The sequence below is a fragment of the Oryza glaberrima genome, chromosome 1, assembly GCF_000147395.1.
Source record: "Oryza glaberrima chromosome 1, OglaRS2, whole genome shotgun sequence".
NCBI classification, from domain to species: domain Eukaryota; kingdom Viridiplantae; phylum Streptophyta; class Magnoliopsida; order Poales; family Poaceae; genus Oryza; species Oryza glaberrima.
In genome coordinates this window covers 12,641,178-12,650,153 of record NC_068326.1, presented here as the reverse complement: position 1 = coordinate 12,650,153, position 8,976 = coordinate 12,641,178, and positions in this window count along the sequence as shown.

The following is an 8,976-nucleotide window of genomic DNA, read 5'->3' as shown; positions in this document are numbered from 1 at the left end:
GGTTATGAATATAGGGCTGTTATATTTTTTGCCACGAATGCAACCAATACACTCCAATAAGACTAAAAATTATGTTGTGGTGTTTTTTGAACATTTTCATTCCCCGAAAAAATATCGCACCCACCTGTGCCAATATATGCCAATATTGGCATTAATTGACAAAAGATCGCCGCACGAGTCACGGATTGATTTTTGCCACGAACGCACCCAATACACTCCAATATGTCAAAAAAAAAATCTTATTTTGGTGCTTTTCGAACTTTTTCATTCCGTTGAAAAACATCACACCCACGTGTGCCAATATTGACAAAAGATCGCCGCGCGGGTCACGGATTGATTTTTTTGCGACGAACACACCCAATACACTCCAATATGTTAAAAAAAACATGTTTTGGTGCTTTTTGAACTTTTTCATTCCGTTGAAAAACATCACACCCACGTGTGCCAATATACGCCAATATTGTCATTAATTGATAAAAGATCTCCGCGTGAGTCACGGATTGATTTTTTTGCCACGAGCACACCCATTACACGACAAGATGTCAAAAAATAATGTTTTCGTGCTTTTTGAACTTTTTCATTCCGTTGAAAAACATCACACCCACGTGTGCCAATATACGCCAATATTGGCACTAATTGACAAAAGTTTGCCACGTGAATCACGGAGTGATTTTTTGACACGAGTGCACCCAGTACACTCCAAGATGTCCAAAAATCATGTTTTGGTGCCTTTTGAGCTTTTTCATTCCAGTCAAAAACATCACACTCACGTGTGCCAATATTTGCCAATATTGGCACTAATTGACAAAAGTTTGCTGCACGAATCACGGAGTGATTTTTTGCCATGAACGCACCCAGTACACTCCAACATGACCAAAAATATAGTTTTGGTGTTTTTTGAACATTTTCATTCCCAGAAAAAACATCGAACCCACGTGTGCCAATATATGGCAATATTGGCATTAATTGACAAAAGTTCACCGCGCGAATCACTGATTGATTTTTTGCCTCGAACGCACCCAATACACTCCAATATAACAAAAAATTATGTTGTGGTACGTTTTGAACTTTTTCGTTCCGTTGAAAAACATCACTCCCACGTGTGCCAATATTGGCATTAATTGACAAAAGTTCGCTGCGCGAATCACGGATTGATTTTTTTGCCATGAACGCACCCAATACACTCCAATGTGTGAAAAAAAAAATCCTGTTTTGGTGCTTTTTGAACTTTTTCATTCCGTTGAAAAACATCACACCCATGTGTGCCAATATACGTCAATGTTGGAACTAATTGACAAAAGTTTGCTACGCGAATCACGGATTGATTTTTTGTCACGAACACACCCAATACACTCAAATATGTCCAAAAATATTGTTCTGGTGCTTTTTGAACTTTTTCATTCCGTTGAAAATCATCACAGCCACATATGCCAATATTGACATTAATTGACAACAGTTCACAGCGCAAAACACAGAGTGATTTTTCTGCCACGAACGCACCGAATACACTCCAATATGACCAAAAATTATGTTGTGGAGCTTTTTGAACTTTTTCATTCCCGGAAAAAACATCGCACCCACGTGTGCCAATATATGCCAATATTGTCATTAAATGACAAAAGATCGCCGCGTGAGTCACAGATTGATTTTTTTGCCACGAACGCACCCAATACACTCCAATATGTCAAAAAAACATGTTTTAGTGCTTTTCGAACTTTTTCATTCCGTGGAAAAACATCACACCCACTTGTGCCAATATACGCCAATATTGGCACTAATTGACAAAAGTTTGCTACGCGAATCACGGATTGATTTTTTGCCACGAACACACCCAATACACTCCAATATATCCAAAAATATTATTCTAGTGCTTTTTTGAACTTTTTCAATCCGTTGAAAAACATCACAGCCACATGTGCCAATATTGGCATTAATTGACAAAAGTTCGCAGCGCAAATCACGGAGTGATTTTTTTGCCACGAGCGCACCCAATACACTCCAATATGTCGAAAAATATGTTGCGTGCTTTTTGAACTTTTTCATTCCCGGAAAAAACATTGCATCCACGTGTGCCAATATACGCCAACATTGTCATTAATTGACAAAAGATCACCGCGCGAGTCACGGATTGATTTTTTTTGCCACGAACGCACCCAATACACACTAATATGTGAAAAAAAAAATCCAGTTTTGGTGCTTTTTGAACGTTTTCATTCCGTTGAAAAACATCACACCCACGTGTGCCAATATATGCCAATATTGGCACTAATTGACAAAAGATAGCTACGCGAATCACGGATTGATTTTTTGCCACGAACGCACCCAATACACTCCAATATGTCCAAAAGTCCTGATTTGGTGCTTTTTGATCTTGTTCACTCCCACGTGTGCCAATATTGCCTTTAGTTGACAAAAGCTCGCTGCGTGAATCACGGAGTGATTTTTTTGCCACGAACGCACCCAATACGCTCCAATATGTCCAAAAATATTGTTTTAGTGTTTTTTGAAATTTTTCATTCCGTTGAAAAACATCACAGCGACATGTGCTAATATTGGCATTAATTGACAAAAGTTCGCTGCGCAAATCACGCAGTGATTTTTTTGCCACGAACGCACCCAATACACTCCAATATGACCAAAATTTTGTTGTGATGCTTTTCGAACTTTTTCATTCCCAGAAAAAACTTCGCACCCACGTGTGCCAATATACGCCAATATTGGCATTAATTGACAAAAGATCGCCGCGCGAGTCACGGATTGATTTTTTGCCACGAACGCACCCAATACACTCCAATATGTCAAAAAAAAAATCCTGTTTTGGTGCTTTTTGAACTTTTTCATTCCGTTGAAAAACATCACACCCACGTATGCCAATATACGCCAATATTGGCATTAATTGACAAAAGTTCACCACGCGAATCACTGATTGATTTTTTGCCACGAACGCACCCAATACAATCCAATTTGTCCAAAAATCTTGATTTGGTGCTTTTTGAACTTTTTCATTCCGTTGAAAAACATCACTCCCACGTGTGCCAATATTGGCTTTAATTGACAAAAGTTCGCTACACGAATCACGGAGTGATTTTTTTTCCACGAATGCACCCAATACGCTCCAATATGTCAAAAAATATTGTTTTGGTGTTTTTTGAAATTTTTCATTCCGTTGAAAAACATCACAGCCACAAGTGCCAATATTGGCATTAATTGACAAAAGTTCGCTGCGCAAATCACGGAGTGATTTTTTTGCCACGAACACACCCAATACACTCCAATATGACCAAAAATTTTGTTGTGGTGCTTTTCGAACTTTTTCATTCCCGGAAAAAACATCGCATCCACGTGTGCCAATATACGCCAATATTTGCATTAATTGACAAAATATCGCCGCGCGAGTCACGGATTGATTTTTTGCTACGAACGCACCCAATACACTCCAACATGTTAAAAAACATCGCACCCACGTGTGCCAATATGTGCCAATATTGACACTAATTGACAAAAGTTTGCTACGCGAATCACGGAGTGATGTTTTGCCACGAACGCACCCAATACACTCCAATATGTCAAAAAAATCCTGTTTTTGTCCTTTTTTGTACTTTTTCATTCCGTTGAAAAACATCACAGCCACATGTGCCAATATTGGCATTAATTGACAAAAGATCGCCGCGTGATTCACGGATTGATTTTTTGCCACGACCGCACCCAACACACTCCAATATGACCAAAATTTATGTTGTGGTGCCTTTTGAACTTTTTCATTCCTGGAAAAAACATCGCACCCTGCCAATATGTGCCAATATTGGCATTAATTGACAAAAGATCGCCGCGCGAATAACGGATTGATTTTTTGCCATGAATGCACCTAGCACACTCCAATATGTCCAAAAATCCTATTTCGGTGCTTTTTGAACTTTTTCATTCCGTTGAAAAACATCACACCCACGTGTGACAATATACGCCAATATTGACACTAATTGACAAAAGTTTGTTGCGCGAATCGCAGACTGATTTTTTGCCACGAGCGCAACCAATACACTCCATGATGTCCAAAAATCATGTTTTGGTGCTTTTTCAACTTTTCCATTCCGAAAAAAACATCGCACCAACGTGTGCCAATATATGCCAATATTGGTACTAATTGACAAAAGCTTGCTGCGCGAATCACGGAGTTATTTTTTGCCACGAACGCACCTAGTACACTCCAACATGACCAAAAATCTTGTTTTGGTGCTTTTTGAACTTTTTCATTCCCAGAAGAAATATGGCACCCACATGTGCCAATATACGCCAATATTGGCATTAATTGACATAAGATCGCCGCGCGAATCACGGATTGATTTTTTGCCACGAACTCACCCAATAAACTCCAATATGTCCAAAAATCCTGATTTGGTGCTTTTTGAACTTTTTCATTCCGTTGAAAAACATCACTCCCACGTGTGCCAATATACACCAATATTGGCACTAATTGACAAAAGTTTGCTACGCGAATCACGGATTGATTTTTTGCCACGAGCGCACCAAGTACGCTCCAAGATGTCCAAAAATCATGTTCTTTTTGAACTTTTTTATTCCTGTCAAAAACATATGTCCAATATGTCCAAAAATATTGTTTTGGTGCCTTTTGAACTTTTTTATTGCGTTGAAAAACATCAGAGCCACATGTGCCAATATTGGCATTGATTGACAAAAGTTCGCTGCGCAAATCACGGAGTGATTTTTTTGCCACGAACGCACCCAATACACTCTAACATGACCAAAAATCTTGTTTTCGACCTCCAACTCCAATTCCTGAATCTAGTGAGCAGACTCCATCCGCTGCGGGAAGTCATCATGTAGAAGGAGAAGAAGAAGTGGTAGCACCAACTCCAGCCATTCTTGTAAGTCTCAATCTTCACCTTTTCAAATCATATTGGCTTTCATATGATTAACAACATATATCTGTACTCTTTTCCAGATCCTAGCCGACATGTTTTCCTTTGACATCCGGTAATATGGATGAAGAAGAAGAGACCACGAGCGCAGCTTTGGTACCTCTAGCCGATGATGTAAAAATAATCTTACTAGATATTTCGAATCGGCTAGAGGGTTCTCTGGAAACTTTGATAACCAACTGTGGGTCTATTAGGAATAGACTCCATGAAATAGATGACAAAATCCCAGATGAACTAGCCGATGCCATTACTCCAGCCGCATACCTTGAGCAACGTCGGCTTAAACTTGAAAAATCTCAAAAGAGGATTGCCGATCGGCGCGAAAGAACAGACCTTGAAGCAACCATCCAACCTAACAGAGCTGCCATCAATGAAGAAAAAGCTAAGCTGGATGAATTGGAGGCTGGTCCATGTGCAACTCAAGCTAACATTGATTGGCTGAATAATCGGAAGATAGAACTCCTAGCGGAATTAGAGCAATGCAATACACAGCTTGCTCTTGAACAAGAAACCTTGCCGATTTACCAAAAGCCATTGAAGGTCAAAAATCCAAGTTGAAGGCATCTATCAAGCATTTTACTGAACTAACCAAGTCTTTGAAGCCAATCTCCAGCACTGATGCAGTCGATGCCCAAATAATAGATGCAGTAGATCAAATTAGGCAAAGGGCAATATCGGCCATCCAAAGATTTGTATCTGGATGAGCTAAGTCTTGTAAATTTGGCCGTAAACTTGCAAACTGTTAGGCTGTAATGAATTCTAAGTTAAACTTTTGCTTTTAAATTTTCCGTCAGAATCCATGTTTTTCTATATCGTTGCCCCCCTAATTTTGCAATGTTAAAGACATTGATAAAATTATGATTTGGACTAAGGGCGATATGACAAATATCGGCCATCATACATCGGCAGAATTGAACTGATTATGATAATAAAAACTGCGAAGGACGATATAACTCATATCGGCCATCTGAAGGCGACGTTAATTACATCGGCTTTGCATGTATCGGCAAACTTCAGCCGATCATGAATTAATCCATACACTTGGGTAGTATTTCTTCAAGTACTTGCCATTAAGTGCTCGTCCATAAACCTCACCGTCAAGTCCTTGCAACATATAAGCTCCTTTGGATACAACCTTATGGATTCGAAATGGTCCTTCCCAATTTGGTGACCACTTGCTGAACCTACTGTCACGCGTTCCAATTGGCAAAATCAATTTCCAAACTAATTCCCCTTCTGAAAAGGACTTAGGCACCACTTTTTTTGTTATAATGACGAGCAATTTGTTCCTTACCCCTGGTTACCTTTGCAAGGGCCCTCAATCTGGACTGAACGAGGTCTTCTTTTTCATCGACCATGAGATTATAATATTCATCGGCTGTCAACTCTTCTTGTAAACCTGTCCTTCTTGAGCCGATTTTAATTTCCCATGGTAAAACTACCTCATGTTCATAAACAAGCTTATAAGGAGGGACTTGAATCGACCCATGGCAAGCCATCCGATAAGACCATAATGCTTCAGCTAACCTTGTATGCCATTGCCGAGGATAATCAGAAACTTTTCTCTTAATTAATTTGATCAGACTCTTATTAGATGCCTCGGCTTGCCCATTAGCTTGTGCATAATAAGGTGAAGAATTCAATAACTTGATACCCATGCTATCGGCAAACTGAACGAATTCATCGGACACAAAGATTGATCCCTGATCGGTTGTTATCGTCTGAGGAATACCAAATCGGTAGATTATATGCTCTTTGACAAACTGTATAGCATCCCCTGAATCAACCTTCTTCGAAGGAATTGCTTCAACCCATTTGGTGAAATAATCGATCGCAACCAATATGAATTTATGCCCCTTACTTGAATGAGGATTGATTTGACAGATCATATCCATACCTCATCCTCTAAACGGCCATGGCTTGATGATAGGATTCATAGCCGACGCCGGTGCTCTTTGAATTGCTCCAAACTTCTGACAATCTTGACATCCCTTGTAATATTGGAAGCAATCCTCTAACATTGTCGGCCAAAAATACCCTGCACGCCGAAGCAACCACTTCATCTTATGAGCCGATTGATGAGTACCACATATGCCTTCATGCACTTCTCCCATTATGACCTTGGCTTGATCGGCACTCAAACATTTAAGCAACACCCCGTCAACTGTTCTATAATATAGCTCATCATCCAACAAAGTGTACTTTAAAGCCTTATAACGCAATTTCCGAGAAACCGATTGAGATGGATTCTATAAATACTGATACACAACATACCTCCAATCATCGCCTGCTATTGTGGCAACTTCTACCTCAATATCTTTCACCATCAGCTTGTATCCTGATGCCCCCTGAGCCAAATCGTTAGCTTCAACATTTTGCTCCCGAGACACATGCTTTAGAGTTACCAGCCAAAAACCATCCATCAATTCCCTGCACTTCTCGTTGTAGATCATCAGTACATCATTCTTTCATTCATATTGCCTTGCCAATTGACTGATGACTAACAATGAATCCCCCATTATTTCAACAGCATCGGCTTCAACTTCCTTAAACAACTGCAACCCTTTGAGAACCGCCTCATATTTAGCCTGATTATTAGTTGCATAGGGTTTAATAGTATAGGCAAACTCGAAACTTGCCTCCCTAGGGGAAATTATAACCAAGCCTATACCACAGCCATGAGTACAAACCGATCCATCGAAAAACAAAGTCCAGGGCACAATATCAACTGAGCCGATTGAGTCGTCGCGATGATCCACAATGAAATCGGCTACGACTTGAGCCTTAACTGCCTTTGGTGATTCATACCGAAGATCAAATTCTGTTAAAGCAAATATCCACTTTCCAACCCTTCCTTTCAAAATCGGAGCCGATAGCATATACTTAACCACGTTGACTTTACATATCACAGTGCATTCATTGAATAATAGATAGTGCCTTAACTTTGTGCAAGAGAAATATAAACATAAGCACAACTTTTCCACCGGAGAATACCTTGTTTCTGCGTCCAAGAGCCTACGACTCAAATAGAATATAGCCCTTTCTTTCCCTTCAAGCTCCTGAATCAAAACTAAGCCGATTGACTTCTCATCAGCTGATAAATACAATCTGAAAGGTATCCCCTTCTGTCGAGGTATTAAAATCGGAGGAGAGCTAAGATATTTTTTAATATTGTCCAAGGCCATCTGTTGCTCTACCCCCCAGGTGAATTCTTGATCGGCTTTCAACCTCAACAAAGGTATAAAAGGCTCTAATCTACCAGATAAATTAGCAATAAACATTCTAATAAAATTCACCTTGCCGATCAACTCCTGCAGCTTCTTCTTGTCCTCCGGAGGATGAATCTTCCTAATTGCATTAATGCTCCTCTGAGTTACCTCAATTCCCCTCTCATGAACAAGAAAGCCCAAAAACTGGCCAGCCGAAATGCCAAAAGCACACTTCGTGAGATTCATCTTCAAGCCATGTTTTCTTGTTCTCTAAAAACCTTCCTTAAATCGGCTATATGGTCTTCTACCTCTTTTGACTTAACAACTACATCATCAATGTAAATCTCAACCAATAAGCCGATCAGATCATGGAATATTTAATTCATGGCCCTCTGATACGTAGCCCCAGCACTTTTCAAACCAAAAGTCATTACAACCCACTCAAACAAGCCGATTGCACCAGGATACCTGAAAGCTGTCTTATGGATGTCTTCTTCTGCCATAAAAATCTAATTATAACCTGCATTGTCATCCATAAAACTTATAATCTTATGCCCTGAAGCAGCATCAACCAATTGATCGGCAATCGGCATTGGGTACTCATCCTTAGAAGTAACTTTGTTTAAATTCCGAAAATCGACGCACACCCTAAGCTTGCCATTTTTCTTGATGACCGGGACTATATTGGAAACCCACTCCGCATATCGGCATGGACGGATGAAACCAGCATCATATAAACATGCAACTTCAGCCTTGATAGCTTCGAACATATCGGCTTTACATCTCCTTGGAGGTTGCTGGTATGGTTTGTATCCTGGCTTAATAGGAAG